Source organism: Pongo pygmaeus, chromosome Y (genome assembly GCF_028885625.2).
Source record: "Pongo pygmaeus isolate AG05252 chromosome Y, NHGRI_mPonPyg2-v2.0_pri, whole genome shotgun sequence".
Classification (NCBI taxonomy): domain Eukaryota; kingdom Metazoa; phylum Chordata; class Mammalia; order Primates; family Hominidae; genus Pongo; species Pongo pygmaeus.
This window is the reverse complement of record NC_072397.2, coordinates 39,846,927-39,870,998: the sequence shown is the minus strand read 5'-3', so window position 1 is coordinate 39,870,998 and position 24,072 is coordinate 39,846,927. Positions and strand designations below refer to the sequence as shown.

Below are 24,072 nucleotides of genomic sequence, written 5' to 3'. Positions count from 1 at the left end.
GTTTCCCATAACACAGCACAGCTGCTGTGCCTGATTGTGGCCAGTCTGCTTCTTTAACTCCTCTTTGTACAGGACCTCCCTATCTGATTTTTACAGCTGCAGCCAGAGTTCTATGGACAGAACTCTAATTTTTTCTCTGGGATGAAGTCCCCAGGGAGAGGGGTAGCTGCTGTCTCCCCAGTTCAGCCAACCTAGCCTTTCCATTCTGCTGGCCCTGGAGACTCCTGGGGTTCAGCACAGCACACCTGCTCTGTGAAGGGGCAGCCAGACTTCTGCTTTAAGCAATCCCTGAACCGCTTCCTCCTGACCAGTCAAGGCCTCCCAACAAGGGCCTCCAGAAACCTCCTATAGGAGTGTTTCAGGTGACATCAAGTCAGTATCCCCTTGGACTGGTGCCCCCAGAGGCAGGATCAGGCTGCCATCTTTGCTGTTTCACAGCCTTCACTGATGATACCTCCAGGTGCAGGAGAGACTGAGGTAACTATGGTCCAGAATGGACCCCCAGAAAACTGCAGCAGCCCTTGGGAAGAGTGGCCTGACTGTTAAAAAGAAAACAGAAAGAAACAACAACAATATCAACAAAAAAGACTCCATAAAACCCCGCTCAAAGGTCAGCAACATCAAAGATCAAAGGTAGATAAGCCCACAAAGATGAGAAGGCATCAACACAAAATGCAAAAACTCAAAAAGGCAGAATGCCTCTTCTCCTCTAAACGACAACACCTCCCTAGCAAGGGCACAGAACTGGCCAGAGGCTGAGATGGCTGGATTGACAAAAGTAGGCTTGAGAAGGGGGGTAATAACAAACTTCACTGAGCTAAAGGAGCACATTCTAACTTAATGCAAAGAAGTTAAGAATTATTTTTAAAAATACAGGAGCTGATAATCAGAATATTCAGTTTAGAGAGGAATATAACTGACTTCAGAGAGGAATAAACTGAATATTCAGTTTAGAGAGGAATATAATGGAGTTGGAAAAGATAACATGAGAACTTCACAATGCAACCACAAGTATCATTGGGGAATAGGCCAAGTGGAGGAAAGAATCTCAGAGCTTGAAAACTATCTGTCTGATATAAGACAGGAAGAGAAGAATAGAGAAAAAAGAACAAAAAAGAATAAACAAAACCTTCAAGAAATATATGATTATGTAAAAAGACTGAACTTAAGACTGATAAGGATACCTTGATCCACCAAGATCAAGATAGCTTCATCCCTGGGATATAAGGTTGCTTCAACATAGGCAAATCTGTAAATGTAATTCATCACATAAACAGAACTAAACACAAAAAGAGTTTGATTATCTCATTAGTTGCAGAAAAGTCCTTCAATAAAATTCAACATCCCTTCATGTTAAACTCTCAATAAACTAGCTATTGAAGGCTCATATCTCAAACTAATAAGAGCCATACATGACAAAAACACAGCCAATATCATACTGAATGGGCAAAAGCTGGAAACATTCTCCTTGAAAACAGACATGGACACGGATGTCCTCTCTCACCACTCCTATACAACATTGTATTGAAATTTCTGGCCAAGGCAATGGTGTAGGAGAAAGAAACAAAGGTATTTAAATAGGAAGAGAGGAAGTCAAATTATCTTTGTCTGCAGACGACATGATCCTGTGTCTAGAAAACCCCAACATCTCAGCCCAAATGCTTCTTAAGCTGATAAACCACTTCAGCAAACTCTCAGAATACAAAATCAATATGCAAAAGTTGCTAACATTCCTATACACCAGCAACAGACAAGCAGAGAGCCAAATTATGAATGAATTTCATTCACAATTGCTAGAAAGAGAATAAAATACCTAGGAATGCAGCTAACAAGAGAAATGAAGGACCTCTTCAAGGAGGACTACAAACCACTGTTCAAGAAATCAGAAAGGACACAAACAAATGAAGAATCATTCCATGGTCATGGATAGGAAGAATTAATTTGTGAAAATGGCCATGCTGCCCAAAGTAATTTGTAAAATAATTCGATTCTATTCCCATTAAACTGCCATTGACATTCCCCAGAGAATTAGAAGAAACAATTTTAAAATTCTTATGGAACTAAAAAAGAGCCCAAATAGCCAAAACAATTCTAAGCAAAAAGAAGAAAGCTGGAGGCATCACACTACCCAACTTCAAGCTAAACTATAAGTCTACAGTAACAAAAACAGCATGGTACTGGTACAAAAACAGCCTGGTACTGGTACAAAAGCAGACACATAGACCAATGGAACAGAATAGAAAACTCAGAAATGAGACCATACACATAAAATCATCTGATGACAAACCTGACAAACACAAGAAATGAGGAAAAGATCCTTTATTTAATAAATCGTGTTGGGGAAACTGTCTAGCCATATCCAGGAAGCTGAAACTGTGTGTCTTTCTTACACCTTATAAAAAATTAACTCAAGATGGATTAAAGACTTAAACCTGAGACCTAAAACTATAAAAACCCTAGAAGAAAACCTAGGCATTATCATTTAAGACATAGGTATGGGCAAAAACTTCATGATTAAAACACGAAAAGCAATGGTAACAAAAGCTAAAATTGGCAATTGGGATCTGATTAAACTAAAGAGCTTCTGCACAGCAGAAAAAACTGTTATCAGAGTGAACAGGCAAACTATAGAATGGAAGGAAATTTTTGCAATCTATCCATCAACAAAGGGCTAATATCCAGAATCTACAAAGAACTTAAATTTACAAGAAAAAAACAACCCCATCAAAAAGTGGGCAAAGGAAACAAACCACACTTCTCAAAAGAAGGCATTTATGTGGCCAACAAACGTGAAAAAAAAAAGAAAGCTCATCATCACCAGTCATTAGAGAAATGCAAATCAAAACCACAATGAGATACCACCTCACACCAGTTAGAGTGGTGATTATTAAAATGTCAGGAAACAACAGATGCTGGAGAGGATGTGGAAAATAGGAAAACTTTTACACTGTTATGGGGAGTTTAAATTAGTTCAAAAATTCTGGAAGACAGTGTGGCAATTCCTAAAATGTCTAAAGCCAGAAATACCGTTTGATCCTGTGATCCCATTACTGGATATATACCTAAAGGATTATAAATCATTCTTCCATAAAGACACATGCACACATATGTTTATGTCAGCACTGTTCACAATAACAAAGACTTGGAACCAACCTAAATGCCCATCAATAATAGACTGGATTAAGAAAATGTGGTAAATATACAGCATGGAATACTATGCAGCCATAAAAAAGGATAAGTTTATGTCCTTTCCAGGGACATGGATGAAGCTGGAAACCATCATGCTTAGCAAACTAACACAAGAAAAGAAAACCAGGCTGGGCACTGTGGCTCATGCCTGTAATCCCAGAACTTTGAGTGGCTGAAGTGGACAGATCACCTGAGGTTGGGAGTTTGAGACCAGCCTGACCAGCATGGAGGAACCCCGCCTCTACTAAAAATACAAAAACTTAACCAGGCATGGAGGCACATGCCTGTAATCCCAGCTACTTCGGAGATGGAGGCAGGAGAATAGCTTGAGCCCAGGAGGCAAAGGTTGCAATGAGCTGAGATTGTGCCCTTGCAACCCAGCCTGGGCAACAAGACTGAAACTCCATCTCAAAAAAGAAAAGAAAAGAAAAGGAAATCAAAAACTGCATGTTCTCACTCATAAGTAGGAGTTGAACAATGAGAACACATGGACACAGGAGGGGAACTTCACACACTGGGCTTTCTTTGGGAGTGAGGGGCTGGAGGAGGAATAGCATTAGGAGAAATACCTAATGTAGTGACGGGTTGATGGGTGCAGCAAACCACCATGGCAGGTCTATACCTATGTAACAAACCGGCACGCCCTGCCTATGTATCCCAGAACTTAAATTATAATAAAAAAACTTTACATAAATGCATAAAGTCTAGCATAGCTAATATATTATAATGAAACACCAACTATAATCCAAGCTCAAAGAGAACACCATAAAATTATGAAGGCCTTTCCACAAATCTCTAAATTTATGTCTTCATAAGATTATATTTCTATTTTTCTTAAATAGTTTCCTTATTTTAGCTATGATTTAGTGATAGTAATATGGTAATTATGAGGACAAAATTCTCCTAACTCTCCATTGAGAAAATTCTGCCTCATTTCACCACACACCTGAGTCTTAAGCAGTCACTTCCGTTTTTTATTTTTTTTTCCTTTGAGACAGAGTCTTGCTCTGTCACCCAGGCTGCAGTGCAGTGGCAAATTCTCTGCTTTCTGCAAACTCCGCCTCCCAGGTTTACACCATTCTCCTTCCTCAGCCTCCTGAGTACCTGGGACTATAGGCACCCACCACCACACCTGGCTAATTTTTTGTATTTTTAGTAGAGACAGTTTAACTGTGTTAGCCAGGATTCTCTCAATCTCCTGACCTCATGATCCGCTCACCTCAGCCTCCCAAAGTGCTGGGATTACAGGAGTCAGCCAAAACTCCTGTCCTAAGCAGTCACTTCTAATGCAGCTGAATAATAGATACTTACCCAGTTGAATCTATGAATTAAATCCATGTATGTGAGATAAGGCCCCCAAGGAGTGGTAATAAATGGAATGCCATCAGCTCATCTTCCTTCAGGCCTATATTTGTCTTATCACTTGTAGAAACAGGACAGCCCTGGCATTGAGATTGTTAGAAACAGAGAGTATCAAAGGGAAAACTGAACTCCCCTACTTTTTGGAAAACATCAGATTGGAAACAGATGGGCTCCAATGTTTTCCACGTGTGATGTCATTGCCCCAGGTAGCCTTGCTCAGGACCACATTTTTTGTCAGTAAAACAGAAGCCAAACAATATTTCTAACTTCCAAGAGAATAGAACATAATGTCAGATTTTCTCATGGATTCCCACAAGTTGAAGAAAGTTTCATGACCTTCATTTATTTCTTCTTCAGTTGTCTCAGGGTCACCTAGATATACAAGCTACTTTGTTGGAGTTTGGAAGATACCTCATGCTCCAAAATTACTTAAAAATATTCTTTTTCTCCCTCAGAACAGAGCCCAGGTCAAGGCAACTGGCAAGGGAAGCAGAATGTAGGCTGCTTTTCACCTCTCACATAATAGGCCTCGTATATTTATCAAGGACAGAAAAAAAAAAAAAAAAACCTCCATTACAGGCAGCACCGATAACTGTGATGCACACTGTCCTTCTTTATGTACCTTATTTTGACATAAATTTCCAGGAACCTGTGTTTGCATCTAATCCTTTTTTCTTATCTACTCTTTCGTCATGGATATATTTTATTTCACAAACTAGAATGCACACTTCTTGACAACAGACAAATTTTTTGCTGTGTGACACCCATGAACCAAACCGAAATATAACTTTAACCTTAATCCTGATTATAACAGCCATGTTTATGATTTTTTTAAATAAAAAAAACCACAATATTATAATGGTGCTTTTCTTCTCATAAATCTTAGCACAGAGCATGAGCTCAAGCTGTTTGGGTTTCGCATGGTGTGTTCCCATGTGTTGTCTTTCATTCTATAACAAAAAGTCTTCCAATTGGCCTCATTTAGAACACCCTCACCCTCAGACTTCTACTCTCTGCAAATACAATTCTGCCTGAACTTTCTGATTGGATCCATTCTATCATTAGCTGCCATCACTACAACCTCAATGGTCAATCTTTGTTGTTTCTTAGCTCTTAATTTGTTCATTTAATTGCCTTATTTGGAGTCTGTCTATTTCTTGTTTTTAAACATTCCTTGGTCAGTGCTCACAGAAAAAATATAAAACTGTCGAGTAAGAATCCTACACCTAGCATGGCTATGTATCAAAAATTGATGATTGCTTGAGTTCAGGAGTTCAAGACAGATGTGGGCAACATAATGAGCCCTCATCTCTGCTAAAAATAAAAAATATACTTTAGTCAGGTGTGGTGGTGTGCACCTGTAGTCTCTCAGCTGCTTGGGAGGCTGAGGTGAGAGAACTGCTTGAGCTCAGGAGATCTAGGCTACAGTGAGTTATGATTGTGTCACTCTAGCCTGAGTGAGAGTGAGGTCCTGTCCCAAACAAACAAAAAAACAACAACACCACCAATACAGAACCTTAGGGAATCTAATAAATATGTAGTTTCAGTCAATCTTTGCTCTTTTAAATTCCTGATTTTTCCATACATTCTAATGCAAAGGGAAATGAAGGCACTGGTGAGTTGCAATCTGGAGGGGCTTGCCCTAGGCTTAGTGTATGTTATCTCTGGGCAACCCGTTCAAAATTTCCAGAGACATCTGATGTGAAGAATAAGCCACTGTCAGCATCTCAGAAAAGGTTTTCACTTTAGGCCTCCCTGAAGCAACAGCCTAAGAGATTTGGGATCTACCAGGAGCATATTTTACTCCCTTAAACATTTTCCACAAGTGACCTGGGCACAGGGTTGTCTCTAGGATGTAGGTGCTTCGTTACCAGAATTCTGCATTCTGATTGGTTCTGTCACCAAGGAAGTAAGATCGCTTTTTCGAAGTTTCATCCTCTGCCTCCTTGCTTTCTTCCATAAAACCCATCCAAAGGTCCTCCTGGGCTACTGATTGCTCAAAATCCCTGCATATCAACTCTTTACCTGTGCACAATTATGCAAGCACAGCCCTCCTCAGTTCCCTGAAAAGACCTGAATGAAGCCAAGGCCACAGATATGAGGTCATAGATCTGGGTAAGAACCTACTTTTTCTTATGAGTTCTGTGACACTAGAAAAGTTATTGTGGGTTTTGGGGCCTTTCAACGTGTACAGTGGGTAACATGCCAGCATCTCCTTCCTAGAGAACTTATCAGGTGTGTATGAGATAAAAGCTGTAAAACTTGTGGTGCAGCATCCCATGTAGACAATGCACACACTTAGAGATAAAAGAATTATAAGAAGGAATGGGAGGTAACATAGAATACAATTCAAGCACACCTGTGTCCAGCATGTGACATTGGAAAGTCGCTTCCCCTCTCAGCCTCAGTTTTCATTCTGCACCAGTAAGAGTTTGAGGTGAAAGAAATTCAGATATTGTCATCCTCTGACATTATTCTTTTCAGTGCCTTCTCATTATATTCAGAATCAGACCCATGTCCTTCATTTTGGCCTATGTGGTTGGCAGAGTATAAGAAGGGTCATAACACTAAGGCTCATAACACTAACGGGTCTGTGTCTCATTTCTGACTAAGGGAATACAATAAACCTGAGCGATAACACTTCTGTCTTAGATTGGCTGTTGCAGCAAAGATAGACTCAGCCACTTATCAACAATAGAATGTTCTTTCTCACAGTTCTGGAGGACAGAAGTTGAAGATCAGAATGCCAGAATGGTTGAGCTCTAGTGAGAACTGTCTCTTCTGAAATTCGGACTGTAGACTTTACATTGTATATTTACCTGACAGATAGTGGAGGATGGAGTTCTCTGGGTTTTTTTGTTTTGTTTTGTTTTGTTTATAGCACCAGTAATCCTGTTCCTGAGGGTTTCACCTTCAGGACCTAATTACATCCCACTTCCTAGTACTGTTACACTGGGGGCTAGGATTTCAACAACATACACAATTTTTGATGGGGAAATGTTCCGTCTATTGCAGCCCTTATTATGTCATTATCAAAAAAGCTGCCATTTTCTCCTAGTCTCTTTTTCCGTGTTTCCTTCCTCAATCTATTTCTCTCATCTCTTCTACTTACTCGGTCCATTGTTTTCTCTCTCATTTTCTGCCAATGTCTTTCTCTTTCTCTTTCAATGTGTATTTCTTTCCCTGTCTTTCTACTGTGTTCCTCAAGTTCAGAAAGGAAGATCCAGTGTTATGAGCTGCCTATGCAGTGGCCTACAAAACAGAGGATGAGGGAGTGCCCAGGACCCAGGAAACACTCAGGCTCTGTTTACACTGAATCTGACCAATATGCATATGAGTGTGCTTGGAATCTAATCCTCTCACAGCCCAGCTTCAGCTGAGAACATAGCCCCAGCTTCAGGGAGCCCCATGTGCGGGCAACCAGGGAAGCTGTGTCCAGATTCTGGTCCACATAAGCTGCAAGATAGTAAGCATTTGTTGTTAAAGGTGCTAAGTTTGGGGAAAATGTTGTCAGAGAGAAGCAGACCACTATTTTATTCTTCCAGGCCCCAGAGTCCTCCTTCCCTCTTCTTTTCTCTTCTCTAGGCTCTGTCTAGCCCCACTGGCCTCTTTCTCACATCCTCTGCCAAAGCAATGCATTAGTGGCAAAATCTATGACCTAGACTCAGAAGTCACACATGGACACTTCTGTCACATTCTATTCACCAGAAAGGATTCTTAAGCTTGACATACCTTCAAAAAGAAGAGAATTAGGGTCTATGAAAGCACTTCAATAAGTTTATGAAAATGTGAAAGTAAAACATAAAAATATAATATACAAACTTTATTTCTCAACATTAGCTTCATCAAGTTCAAGACACTTTTATAAGCAATAATACCAGCCTTCAGTCTATCCCCACAAAAAGTAAGGTGCTGGGAATTTAATCATGTCAGGAAAGTCTCTTTTACATTATTAACTGAAGAAAAATGGGTGTCCTTTAAATCTGTTTTAAAATCAGAAGAGAAAAAGAAGTTAGAGGGAGCCAAATCAGGGTTAAAAGGTGGTTGCTTAATAATTTTCCATGGAAACTCTGGCAAAATTGTCTTTATTTTATTTATTTATTTTTTTTAATGAGAAGAATGAGGAGGAGCATTGTTTTAGTGGAGGAGAATACTATGGTAAAATTTTCTGGAAATATTTCCCCTAAAGCTTTGGCTAACTGTCTCAAAATACTCCATAATAGCACATGTTATTTCATTTTGTATCATTTTGCATTGATTTGTTTTGTTTTCTTTTTGGGCCTCTAGAAAGCCAACAGGCAAAATGCCTTGAGCACCCTAAGACACTGTTGCTATGAGCTTTGTTCTACACCAGCAACCTTTTGCTAAGACTGGACCACTTTTACCTCTTGGTAGCCATTGTTTTAATTGTGTTTTGTCTTGAAAATTTCATGGAACAGCTGTGTTTGACTACCTCAAACAATTATTTGAGGAAATGCTTCAGGATCTTGATAACATTTACGTATAATTTCAGTTGAAAGCTCTGTTCTTGTCTGCAGCTGATCTAGGAAAAAGAGTTTTCAAATCTATTGAGTGGAAAATTTTTCAAAATTGTGAAAATGTAACCAATTGAGATGGCTGTGGTGTTGACTGTTGCTTATACTGTTGTCATTCTTAAAGCATGGCATGAACAAGATTAATATCTTTTCTGGTGAATTAATGTGAATTGTCTTCCACTATGGGCTTTATCTTCAACACCTGATCATCCCTTCTTTAAATGAGTTATTCATTTGTATACTTGTGAATGCTGGGGGGCATTGTCTTCATAAATTGTTACAAAGAGTTAGTTATTTTACTATTCTTTCACCCAAAATTGACATAAATTTTATGTTTATTCTTGCTTTAATTTTAGCAGAATTCATTTTGCCTTAATAGGATCTCTTTTCAAACTGGTGTCTTAGTTTCCTTATTATAATTCCTCAAATTAGATCCTGTTCAGACATGTTTTAACAACGTTAGTACAAGTGTATTTAGTTACAAAATATTTTTGAAATCTACACAGAATTTCTTCATAATATGCATTTCCCATGAACTTTTTGAAGATCATACTTTCTGAAGGGTTTCAAAGAAATTTTGAATATATGTTTAAACTATTACAAGAAAAGTATCCATAAAACCAAATTTCAGATTTATCAAGTTTGTGATAGGTATAGTAACCAATGGAAATATCAAATGGGCAGCTTAGTTATTGAAATAGAATTGGATTTAAATGATTATAGAGGTATTCAGTAAAGACCTGCAGGCATTGAAAAGCCTTAAAAATTTAGAAATAAAATAACAGGATTATATGTACCATTTAAGAGGAGAGATATCAGAAAAAAAATAAGAACAGAGAGAACCAATAATAGCAAATGATATGTAAAATTTAAGAATAGTGAAGCCATTGCTGTCCTGCAGAGGAGCATTGATATTTCTTTGTCAATAGTATTACTGAAACTCCTGCTTCCATTTCCAAAATCCTGTCTTTGTGAAGCAGTGACAGCAATCAAAACAAAATTATGAAGTAGACTGGACATAAGCACCATATTTTGAGTGTCACTGTCTCCCGTCACCATCTGATGGAATTGTCTAGTTGCAGGAAAACAAGCTCAAGATTCCCACTGATTCTACCTTACAGTGAGTTGTATAACTATTTCATTATATATTACAATGCAATATAATAAAGTACAAAATAAATGTAATGTACTTGAATCATCCTGAAACTATCCCCCTGCCCAGTCCGTGGATAAGTTGTCTTCCATGAAACTAGTCCCTAGTGCTGAAAAGACTGGGGAGTGCTGCCATATAGAAAGAAAAATTTAAACAGAGGAAAACACAAAATCTATAACAATTTTAATAATATATGCACTGAAGCTGTACAGAATACACCAATTTCATTCACTTATTTAAGTAACAACAAATACCTATGAATCAGTCCAAATGCCTGGAATTGTTTTAGGAGAACAGTGAATGAAACAGCAAGAGAGAAAGATAGCAAATTAAAAATATACATGTATGATTATCAGAGCAAGACCCCATCTCCATAAAAAATCTACACACGCATGTCCAGTTGTAATGAGTACTAAGAAAAAAAATGAAGAATGAAAGAAGAAAGAGACAGAAAAGTAAATTAATGTAGAATGATCAAGGAAGTTTTTCTGCAATTACAGTGGTTAACATCACAGGTATTAGAGTCAGACAGATGCCAGTTTTTATCCTGGCTCTGTGTCTCATAGCTGGGTGTCCCATGGACAATTTATCCCACTTTTAAATCTCAGTTTTCAAATTTCTAATTTCTATTTTTTTTTAGAAATAAAAGCACATGAACAAACATAAACATACATAAAGAATCAAGCACAGAAAAATGATGAGGCTGTATAATGAATCGAGTGTAATGGTTATAAAAATGGAGATAATAAAACTGCCAAACTTATTAGACAAATCTGAAGATTAGAAGATAAGTATACATGAAGAATTTCTCATGTAATGTGGCATATAGTTAGCTCATGGTAACTACAAATATTATCCTCATATTACTAAAGGAAAATATGTATCATACTTGGGCATTAAAAAAGCTTTGAGACATACTTTTTCAAATTATGCAAATACATAATTAAAGATTCAATTTTATGTTAAATTTAATAGTTCTACCTTTAAGATTTTTAAAAGAGATTTCTTGAAAGCATATGTCAAAAATCTCATGTAATGCTTTCTGCTTCTTAACCAAAGTTTAGAGAAACTTAACAATCAAAGTCTTAAAATGTAGTTACATTAAATAAACTATTTAAAGCAAGAATAAGCACAACAGCTTTAATTTCTTAAAAACTGCATAAGCATTTCAACTAAAAAATTATTTCTTTCAAATACACAGGAATCTGTTTAGAAAAATTTTAAATAGAAAAAATGGGAATTCTAAAGTAAAAAGTGCCTAAGGCCATAAAATTTTTTATAGCTTCTAATTTTGATGTCAACCAGGGGAAAAAAAATTCTCTGAAATTTGCTTTTATTCCAATAAAGGCTTGTTTTTTTATCACCGGCAATACAGAGTGACTCCTTCAGGTTGAATCTTGAAGGTAAACTTTAACTTAATTTTAAGTTTTGACTAATTTTTAAAGATTTCTCAGTCACCCACCATGATTTAATCTCAGAAACCAAGATCTCAATTTCATATAGACTTTTGGAATATTAAAATAGAAGGTTAAATGCTTCAAAATAATATTCTTGTAGAGGCTTGCATAGGTGGGCCAGGAATCTCCATGTATTACAAAGTTTATGAGAACATAGCAAATGTTGATACACACATTTAATTCTGAAATAAAAATTTACAAAAATAAAATTGTAACAAATCAGGAAAATTCTGTAGGTTACACATTTTATGTCTAAAAATACAGGTATTAAACACTCAAGGATGGATAAAAGAAGAAATCACAAGAGAAAACAGAAAATATCTAGAGACAAATTAAAAATATGAAATACCAAAAGTTAAGACATACATCAAAAACAGTAGCATAAGAGAAAAATTTATAGCGACAAATGGTTGTAAAAAGTAAGATATCAAATCAATAACTTAACTTTATACCTAATGAAATAAAAACAGAGGGAAAAAGAGAGAACAACTAAAAGGTAGAAAAATAACTGATAAAAATAGCAGTGGAAATAAGTGAAACAGAGAATTGAAAAATACTGAAAAACAACAAAACCAAGTTTGTTCTCTGAAAAAGTTCAACAAAACTGACAAACCTTTAACTAGATTGACTAAGAAAAAAAAGAATACTCAAATTACAAAACTCAAAAATAAAATTTGTACTTTACTACCAAATTTCTGGAGTAAAAAAAGAACTTAAGAGAGTGCCATAAGAAACTGTACCCTTAAAAATTGAATAACATAAATAAAATGAACAAATTCCTAGAAACAAAAAACCTACTAAGACTGAATGAGAAAAATTGAATAAACCTATTCAGCAAAGAGATTCAGCAAGAAGATTGCATCAGTAATCAAAAACCTAGCAACAAAAAAAGCCTGGACCAGATGGCTTCACCATTGAATTCTACCCAACGTTTAATGCAGAATTAACGCCAGTTTTTCTCAAGCTTTTTCAAAATGTTGAAGAGGAGGTAACATTTTCTAACTTATTCTATGAGACTAGTACTACTCTGATACCAAGCCAGAAAAAGACACCATAAGAAAACTACAAACATCCCTTACAAATGCTGATTCAGAAATCCTCAACAAAATACCAGCAATTCAAATTTATCAGTACATTAAAAGGATTACACACTATGAATGAGTATAGTGTATACACACTATGAATGACTCCTGAAATAAAAGTATGTTCCAACACATGAAAATCAGTGTAAGATCACGTTAACATAAAGAAGGAAAAAACCTTCAGATGATCATTTTAATCAAAGAAAAGAATTTGTCAAAATTTAACCCACATTCATGATAAAAATGTACTTAATGAACCATAAAAAGAAATAAAACATCGATGTAATGTTACATTAAAAAAAGCACACACACAGCCAACATTATGGTGAAAGACTGAAAGCTTTTACTCTAAGAGCAAAAACAAGGATGCCTGCTTTTACTACTTCTATTTAATTTAGTACTGAAGATTCTAGTTAGTTAAAACAAAAAGTCAAGTAAAAGAATAAAAGATAATCCAATTTTTTAAAAAATAAAATTATCTGTTCACAGATGACATAATCTTATATGTTAAAAATCTTTTACTTTCTGTGAGTTAAACTGTCAAATGCAATAAATAAAATTCATCAAAACTGCAGGATACAAAATCAATACACAAAAATTAGTTTTATTCCTGCAATAATGATAAACTATGTGAAGAAGAAATCAAGACAACAGTATCATTTATGATAGCATCAAAACAATAACATATTAGAAACAAACCTAACCAAGGAAATGAAAAACCTGTACAGCAAAAACTATGAACATTGCAGAAAAATATTAAAGATGACACAGATAAATGAAAAGACATCATGTGTTTATTATGGATTGGAAGACAAAACCTTGTCAAGATGCCATTGTTATCAATAGTCATCCATGAGTTCAATAAAATCACTATAAAAATTCCAATATTTGCAAAAATAGAAAAACCTATTCTAAAATTCAGATGAGGTCTCAAAAAACCCCAAGTAGCCAAATCAATCTTAAAAACTCACAAAGTTTGAGGGCTAACACCTCCTGGTTTCAAACTTACTGCAATGGTTCAGTACCAAAGACAATGTTGTACCAGCATAGAGACAGACATAAAGACCAATGCAATAGAAATAAAAAACCGAAAAATATAGTCATGATTTTTAACAAGGGAGTCCAAACTATTCAATGGGAAAGGACAGTATTTTAAAAATGGTGTTAACAAATGAATATTTACATGAAAAACAATGAAGTTCGACCCTTACTTTACACCATATAAAAAACTTAATTTAAAATAGACCAAACATCTAATTGTAAGAGCTAAAACTATAAAACCCTTAGAAAAAAACAAAGGAAAACAGTTTCATAACAGAGAATCTGGCAATAATTTCTTGGATATGTCAGTGAAAGCATAGACAACAACAAAAACAACAATACATAAAAATAACTTCATCAAAGTGAAAAGCTTTGGTGTATCTGAAGATACAATCAATAGATTCAAAATACAATTCACATAGGGGGAGAAAATATTCACATGTTTATGTATTTTGTAAGTAATTAATATCCAGGCTATATAAAAACCTCAGCAACAACAACAAAACAATCAAACTTAAACATGAGCAAAGGTTTTACAATATACAATTCTTTAAAGAAGTATAAGGAGCTCAGCATCAGTAATTATGAAAAAAAAGGACATCCAAACCACAATGCAATACCAACTGACACATACAAGTATAGCTGCCATCAAAAAAACCACCACCAGCAAACCAAAACAAACAACAAAGCCCCAGAAAGCAGCAAATGCTGGATGTGGAGAAGTCAGGACTCCCGCACTCTGCTGGTGGGGAAGTAAGGTGACACAGCCACTGTGGAAAACAGTAATCACTATATGATTCAGTAATTCCACATCTGGACCTATACCCCAGAAAACTGAAAGTGGGAATTTGCACACCCATGTTTATAGCAGCACTCACAATAGCCAAAGGGTAGAAAAAGCCCAAAGGTCCCTCTACAGATGAATGGATAAGCAAATATGAGCAATACACACAATGATATATTATTCAGCATTACAAAGAAAATAAATTCTAATACATCTTATAACATAAACCTTGAAAAGATTAAAACAAAAAATGCAAATACTCTCTGCTTTTCACTTTTATAACGAACCTACAGCAGTTAAATTCATAGACACAGAAAGTGGGATGTGGTTTCCAGGGGATAGGGGGAAGGGAAATGGGGAGCTATTGTTCTGTGGATACAGAGTTTCACTTTGGGATGATAAAGCAGGTTTGAAAATGGATAGCAGTGATAGTTGCACAGCAATGTATTTGTGCCTAATGTAATTAAATTTTCTGTTACACTTATTTTACCACAGTAAAAAATCAGCAAATATTTAAAAATCTATATGTTTCTTTGAACTGTTTCCTTACATCCTTGCCCATTTTTCAATTTTGCTGCTGGTCTTTTAATAATTTAGGATATATATATTATCCAAATTAGCTTTTTGTCTGTCATGTATGTTGCAGATCTATTTCCACAGTCTATGCATCAGTTGAAGTATTTTTCTCTCTTAGAAAGTTTTAAGTTTTATGGAGTCAAATGCATGAGTCTTCTATTCAAAGACTTATTTATGGGTATAGTCTTTCAGTTTAGGATGATACAGAAGTTGTAGATATGGATAAAGGAGATGGTTTTACAACACTGAATATACTGAACTGTATATTTAAACATGGTAAAAATAGAATGTTATATACATTTTACCACCAAAAAATGTCCAGGCTTAGATGTTTATAGGTTAGGGGTTTGTTGTACCTTTAACATTTATTCCCCTCCAGGGCTCTAATTTATAAAACACCCACACAAGAAAGGTAGATACTGACTTCACAAATCTCCTTACAATTCCCACAGCAGAGGCTGCCTTGGAAAGCAGAGGTGGAAAAAGTCACATAAACTTAAGGTCAGTGTGAGACCTCCCATCCCCTACTCAGAAATCAGATGAGAGAAGGCATGCATGCAGGCTGAGCTGGAGAGATGAGACAGGGTGGGCAGAACAGTCCTCCAATGAGCCTAGACCTTAGGCACTCTCACATGCTCTCAGGCATGTATCAAGCCAAGAAAGCAGGCTAGGAGTTTAACACATCTACCTGTATACAGGGAGCTATGAAATGCCTGAGCTGAGCAAGTGATTCACAAAGAGACAGAATCAGTATGACCTTTACACTGTGACCTGCCTCAAATAATTTCAGGCTCTCATTAACCAGGCGAGCTCCTCTTTCTCTCAGAGGTAGGTGAACTCGAGGGAGTAAAGTGGGAGTTGGGGATAATGGAAAAGAAGGCCTGGTAATATTTCTTCTAACTCTGTTATAAATAAAAGGTAAAACATAAATGCCCTTTCTCAGGGCCCAAATGTTAGGTGAAAAAAATGTTTGTCATCTCAGTTATGTGATGAGGACTTTAGCAGAGCAGTGCACACATGGTCATTTATTCTTTCCCTCTGCATGTTGTGTGTTTTTTCAGTTTATAATGTACCTGATCCACTTGTCTCATACTAGCTGCAAATGTCACACCAGGTGGCCAGCATGTCTGTGAAGGGCAGAAACTGGGGCAACCAAACAGCTGGCAGATGCCAGCTAGTAAGTACCCAATGCCCATTCCATGGAGGACTCCACACTTAAAAGACAAGATAAGCAAGTGTCAGGCTGCCTCACTAGTTATCCCACCAAACAAAAAAAAAAAAGGTAACCCCTCCAGGGAAAGTGTGTGTGTATATACCAAAGTACGTGCAGATAGCTACATGCAAAGGGGAAAGCCTGGAAAGGAACAAAACCCACCCCTGAACACTAGTTACGTGTGAGGAAGGGGCAGGTGAAGCCAACTGTCAGCATTACTCACCTTTTCAACAGATGAGCTTGCATTAGTTTTGGCAATTTCTCATAAAAAGGCAATTTTCACTCCTTGGGTGATCACCCAGGTCCTGCAAAACTAAGCCACCAACAACCACCTGTACCACTTAACATGAAGCCAGATAATGGCTTCCATCAAAGCTCAGCCCTCCTACCCACCTCCCAGTCCTGTCCCATGCAGGGGGGTACTGGACTTCTGGGGTCCAGGGGTCCAGGCCGAACTCAACCCACAGATTGTTGGTGAAACCAGCACGCATCCGAGGGCCTTTCCCCAACCTGGGCCATGTGCCCACTGCATAAATATGTCCATGCTTGTTCCCCTAGGACAGAGACTCCCTTTCCTTACAGTTGGAATGAGGGGTGGGGAGATTTCATGGTGTCCCGTACAGGTTGGATGTTAATCTGATGTGGTGCTCTTGGAGAAGCTTGCCTGAGTTAGGTGCTTTCTCAGACTGTGGTCTGTGCTTCCCCTTCAAGCTGCAGAAGTCCCGGAAGGTAGTGCTAATGCAACCCCCTTTTACTGGTAAGCAGAGGTCAGGTGATCTGCAGCCAGCCAAGCAGCTGCTAAGTGACCAACAGGCTGGATCAGCATCTCACTTGCAGAGGCTCTGTGTGGCTGCTGTGGCTGCCCTGAGACTCATTTTGCCTCCTCCTCCTCTTACCTCCACAGCTCTCCCAGCTTCTATCCACAGCTGTGCTCCAGGTGAGGAACATTTATCGATGCATCAATGTGCAACTACTTAGACTTCTGCATGCAGAAAGGCCCCTGATCCATGTTGTTTCCATATCCAAGCCCAAACTTGTCTACAACTTCAGCAAATCCAAACCTCCTTGAATTCCCTGCAAGACCAAACTGAGCCCTACAACCCTCACTACACTGGTTACCTGCCAGCCTCTGCTCCCTCCTGGGCCCCTGTCTATATAGTTCTGAAGTCCTACAAGAATGGTGAGTTCCTAAGCCGACTATCACCCAAACAGGTAAACAACCAGGGGCCTCCAGGGGTAGAGAACATACCCAGACAGGTTCTGCTGCCTGTAGACTTGATGTCCTTCTGCCACAACAAGCCATGCTTGCCAGGCTGGAAGGGGGGCTCCAATTACTTTGGAAATCTGGGCCTGTAGCTGGCATATGGAAAAGAGGCCTGGAAAAGGACCAATCCTGTCCATGAAGCCCCCAGATGGAACCAGGTAATTGGGAAATACATGGGTACCAAGTCTGATCCACATTCAGACCCATTGGGAACTGCAGCAGTGACTTACCTTCTCTGCCACTCTGGGTGTACCACTCCAGGAGGAACATCTGACCCCATGTGTCAGTGGAGATACTAGATGTGGGTAGGTTCCAGTTGCTGCAGCTGAACCTTCCCAACCAGTTCCATGCAAAGACATTTCAGATGGGGGCAAACCTGGGTGGGCAAGGACACCCCTCAGAGAGTGAGAGCCTCTGAGGAGGGCTGTCACAGAGACCCCTTTTCCTGATCTGAGAACAGGTTAAGGGAGTATGTGGGACCTCTGCCACCTCCCAGCTGCTTCCAGGAGCCACTTCTTTCAAGATGAGGCACTCTCCTGCTTGCCTGTTCCCATTTGGCTGCAAAAGGCCATTGCCAACATTCAGTAAACAAAAAGAAAGGGGCCTCACCTGTTTTCCCTGACACACCTGGGGCAGGTGGGTAGGCCCAGGGGTCCTGTGGTAGAACCTGTACATCTTCCCACCCCCAGGCTATGCTGGCTTCAGCTTATGTGTGTGATGAGGGTGGGGTGGGAATTGCCAAGAGGTAATTACACAGGCCACCGACAATTTCTACAAGAGCTAGGTAGAAGAGCACTGTCTTGTCATGCTGCCCAGTACTCAGCTCACACACACATCTGTTGACAGCTTCCCCAAAGCAGGCTTTGAAGTCCAGGCTCCCCAAGAAGCCTGGGGTGGAGATTCTGCCAGGCTAAAAGACCTATCCCCAAAGGTGCCACCCTCACCAGTCTCATCCTGACAATCTTGGATTATTTTTGCCCTGAAGTTTTGGAGTGGGGGACAGAGAGACAGCAGACAGTGTGCATTAATCACCTTTCCAGAGAGCATCAGACCCCCAGACTGGGACAGGTAAGAACTCCACTCAGGTGTTTTTCTCACTGATTGCCACTTGGGGGAAGCAACACTTGTGAGCATCTGCCTGTCTCCCCAGGTCCTGTTCAGAAACTCTATCTGTGCCTTTGGAGAAACTGCCCCAAGCACACAGGCCCAGCAGCCACCATCTATGGCCCCCAGGACCTAATCACCTACATAGGGTTCAGTGCATGTGAGCAGACACTGGCCTTGATTCCTGCCCAACAGCTCGTGCCAGATACCCCATGCCCACCTCATTAAGAGAATGAAGCCACATGTTCACACCCAGGCCATCATGGTGATAGAGTGGCTGGGGTCCTACTTTCCCACCCTTCAATGCTGGTTCAGAATCAGCTGTCAGACCACATTCCTACCCTGAGGTGGGACTTTGGGACATTGTCCACCAGGGACACTGACCACTTTTAAAGTTCCAGAAACAGAGGGCCAGCTGTTTCCCTGGAAGTTTGTTACATGGGATAACCCAAGGCTTGCCTTCAGAAACAGGTTTCCCACCACATAGCTGCCCAAGTCCCAGCACATCCATAAGTTCATGTGAAGCCTTCCTGCCACATCCACAGCCCATGCCAACCCCTCCTGGAACCACTGGAATGCTTGTTCCTGGGCATGTGATAAGCCCAGACAGCTTCAGCCTTGCAGGACAACTAAGCACATCTGGCAGTAGTAGACAGAGAGCCTATAGAAAGAAGTTAGAGGTGAAACAAGATGTTATGAGAATACTTTAGTAGGCAAAATCACATACCATAAAAATGCTTTAAAATGCATCAGAAGAAGATGAAAAGACACAAATGAACAATTGCATAGTGACACAGGGCTGTCAGAACACAATAAAGAATCCACATAATTTCCATCCTTTACCCAAGAAAAGGAAAGTTCTAGGCCACCTCCTCCTCAGCACACTCCTCAAATTCTTCCTCCTCAGCCATGGCATCCTGGTACTGCTAGGTTTCCGGCACCAGGTCATTCATGTTGCTCTTGGCCTCAGTGAACTCTGTCTCATCCATGCTCTTGCCCATGTACCAGTGGAGGAAGACCTTGCACTTGAACATTGCTGTAACCTGTTCTGAGACATGCTTGAAGAGTTCCTGGATAGCCGTGCTGTTGCCCATGAAGGTGGCCAACACTTTTAGCCCCTGGGGTGAGATGTCACTGATGGCTGGTTTTTTTTTTTTTTAATTACTGTTATACTTTAGGTTTTATGGAACCTGTGCACAATGTGCAGGTTAGTTACATATGTATACATGTTTTGGGGTAGCCAGTCAGCAAAGTAGCTGCTGTTCTTATTTTGAATGTTGAATGTTTGTTCACCCACCCTCTTCATGGGCATGCAACCCCTGAAAATGGCAGCCACCATTAGGTAGTGGCCATGACTGGGGCAGCCGTCATATTCTTAGCATCAAACATCTGCTGGGTAAGCTCAGCCACAGTCAGGGCCCGGTAATGCTGGCTGCCCTGGCTGGTCAGTGGGGCAAAGCGAGGCATGAAGAAATGCGGCCTGGGAAATGGGACAATGTTCACAGCCAGCTTCTGCAGGTCAGCATTTGGCTGACTGGGGAAGTACAGGCCCATGGTGACCCCACTCATGGTAGCAGATAACAGATGGTTCACATCACCATAGGTGGGTGTGGGCAGTTTTAGGGTTCTGGAATAGATGTCACATAGAGCTTCATTATCTAAGCAAAAGGTCTCATCTGCATTTTCTATGAGCTGGTGGACTGAGAGGGTGGCATTGTAGGTAACACCACGGTGTCTGTCACCTTGGACTAGGGCAGGATGCTGAATGTGTTTATGATCCTGTCTGGACACTCCTCCTGGATCTTACTAATGAGAAGCGTACTCATCCCAGACACAGTCCCCCACCCAGGGAGTGGGTCAGCTGGAAACCCTGCAGGCATTCACAGCTTTCACACTCCTTTCTGACAATGTCCATCACTGACTCCATCAGCTCCACACCTTCTGTTTAGTGCCCCTTGGCCTTGTTTCCGGCCCCACACTGACCTGTAAGACAGTACAGTCAGTCACTTCATAGCCAGGTATACAGTCAACAGTGGTCACAACCACAATGAAAAATGGACCAAGTGTCACATGTAAGGTGAAAGCACCATTCATCCTGCAGGTGGAGCAAATGAAACACTCTACCCCAGAGTTACAGGACAGCAGCCTCCCCTGTTAGAAATTAAGTCAGGACTCAAACCTCAGACATGCTAACAGACCTTACTGTAGGTGGCTCCTGCCCATTTTCAGGGAAGACAGTAGCCACGGACTCAGCTCAGCTCCCTGCAGGGAGTTTACAATGGTAGCTTCTCACCTTAAAGAGACACCTGGGCCTTCCTCCCAAAGCCCATTTAGGAGAGGCAGATTGAGTGACTCAGAGCATAGGAAGATGTTCAGGAGCCCTAGCTCCACAGTTCCCACAGTGATGACCTTTGGGAACTGCTAGATGAGCTGTCCTGGCTAAAGAGCCTCACGGCAGTCTTCACTCGCAGCTCAACAAAGATGAAGTTGTTGGCCTGAAGATCAGCCCGAAGGGCCCCGAGCACACAGAGTCCATGGTGCCCGGCTCCAGGTCCACGAGCACAGTGCAGGGCACATACCAGACCCCTGAGTGGGGCTGAAGGGTATTAGCAAGGGGAGGGCCGCTCTTCCCAGAACAGCAATCAGAGGACTGGGTTCTCAACGCTGGCCTCATTGTAGTTAGTACATGTTGATGCGCTCCAGCTGCAGGTTGCTGTCCCTGTGGCAGGTGTCAGCAGAGTTGATAGGATGTTCATCAGAGATCACCCCCCAGAACTGCAAGAGATTGGAGGGGCCAGACAGGCCAGGGCCAAGTCACTGAGCCCAGGAATCTGGAGGCACACCTGCCCCTCTCCTAGCTCCTCTACCACCCCCACCCTCATCCACACCAATATCCCTAGGCTGCCGTGTCCCTGGAGTCCACCTCGGCTGCCTCACCAGTCTTCCAGTTCCACTGCATCCATGGCAGGGAGCCCAGGGTCTGCAATGCAGTGGCACCACCCCTGTCACTGCCAGTGCCAACATCTTCCCTGGCCACCCAGCACGCCAGAGCTGGGACCTCAGAGCCCCAGATGCCAACCTTGGCACCGATCTGTTTCCTGCACTGCCAGGTCTGCGTGAGCACAACCTCCCTCATGGCCAAGATGGGATTAGGGCAGCAGGAGAAATTTGAGAAGGAAGAGCAGATGTGCAACGACCCAGCCTGCCCTCTGCCAAAGTTTAAATGGACACTCGCCCACCTCCCTCAGCCTTGGATTGGGCTCCCAGAATAAGCAACAGCTTTACTTCCACACAGATGTACCCACCTGTGAATCCCTTGGAGTTGAACATCTGTTGGGGAACTCAGGTGGCCTTGCTGTGGTCCTTTGGATGTTGGGGAAATCTGGTCAGCTGGAGAACTTCCTCCCACATCTTTAGTTAGTTTAAATCCGTAGCTGACATAAAACTGAATTTTCCTCCCATGTGGGAAGGGAAGCCTCTTATTTCAATATTCAGAGTGCCTTGCACCTATCCTAGACCGATGACATATTTTTGTAATTGATGAGTCTTTTCATCTATTAGGAAATATGTGGTTAGGAAAGGCCTTCCATATGTTAACTCAACAGGACTTAATTGTAAGTTTTACTTTGGAGCAGTCCAAACTCGCAGTCAGCTATGGGTGTTAGAGATAGTCAGGCATCTGATTTAGCATGAGTCTTCTTTAGAGTAGGATTAGCCCTTTCACCATTCCAGAGGACTGTGGTCTCTATGCAGAGTGAAGGTAATACTGGATTCCTAAAGCTGAGGATAGGTGTTGGGATACACCTGAAAATGGACCATTGTCACTTTGCAGGCTTTTAGATTACCCAAACTGAGGAGTTATTTCTTCTGGTAAACACTTTTCAGATGGGGTGGGGAATGCCTCGATCTATCCAGTGAAGGTATCAGTAAGCATTAGCAAATATTTGAATCACCTGCAGGAAGGCATCAGAGTAAATCTGAGTTGCCAGTTCTCACCTGGATAGATTCCTCAATGTTGGACAGGCTTGACTGGAGAAGGAGAAAATTGCTGGCCATTTGGGTCATGTCAGGAACAGAGCTCACAGGGCTGAGTCACCTGTTTTATTGTCTTGAAAAGATTTACCCCTATAAACAAATGAGACATTAACAAAAACAAAGAATCTCTTCTAGGGTGAAAAGAATCATGAAAGTGCTGAATTATATTCCTATGATTGGTACTTGGCATTAGTAATTTATTACCATCATTCAGACAGCCAGAGAGGCCCTGGACTGAATTGCAATACCTGGCCCAATTTTGTACTTCTTCAGAGTATTCTGACACAGTTATATGTATGCTGACCAGCATGCCCATAGCTTAATTGGCCCTTTCAGTGCATGGGTCTTGGCTGGGGCATCTACTAGGGCATTTCCTTTTACATAATAAGTCTCTCTTTTGATATCCTCTGCAATTAATTATAGTCAGTTTTGGCAGCAAAACAGCATTCTAACAAGCTAAAAATCTGAATGATGTTTTATGGAAAAGCCCTTGGGGTCAAGAGTCCTTACCCATTCCAAACTGCAGCATTAGAATGAAGCACTAAAAGATCATACTTGGAATCAGTGTAAATGTTAATGTTTAAATCCTTTCCCAACTGCAGGGGCCTAGTAAGTTCAATTAACTCAGCTTTCTGAGCTGAGGTAGAGGGTAGCAATGCTTGTGCCTTGATTCTCTTGTGCTAATGAGTATATCTAGCTCTTCTGTTTTCCTGATGTATAAAAGAACTTGCATCTGTTAACCACTCTGCCTTGGGATGGTCAAGGGGCTCATCTCTCTTAAGTCTGACCTTCTAGAATAAATCTGTTTTATAACCTGTGACATGCTTTAGCTGTGTCCCCAGTCAAATATTATCTTGAATTGTAGCTCCCATAATTCCCATGTATCATGAGAGTGACCCAGGGGGAGGTAATTGAATCAGGGGATGGGTCTTTTTCATGCTGTTCTCATGACAGTGAATAAGCCTCATGAGAGCTAATGGCTTATTTATTTATTCAATTAATTAATTTATTTATTTATTCTTGATACATAGTCTTTCTCTGTGGCCCAGGCTACAACACAAGAGCATGATCTCGGCTCCCTGCAACTTCTACATCCGAGTTCCAGGTATTCTCCTATCTCAGCCTCCTGAGTAGCTGAGATTACAAGTACCCACCACCATGCTTGGCTAATTTTTGTAGTTTTAGTACAGATGGGCTTTCACCATGTGGGCCAGGCTGGTTTCAAACTCCTTACCTCAGGTGATCCACCACCTTGGACTCCCAAAATGATGGGATTA

General features: G+C 40.4%; 1 pseudogene; it reads right to left on the bottom strand.

Annotated features, from left to right (window-relative positions):
- Positions 1 to 19,620: 19,620 nt before the first annotated feature.
- On the bottom strand, positions 19,621 to 21,896 carry LOC129025950 (tubulin beta-8 chain-like; annotated as a pseudogene).
- Positions 21,897 to 24,072: the final 2,176 nt, after the last annotated feature.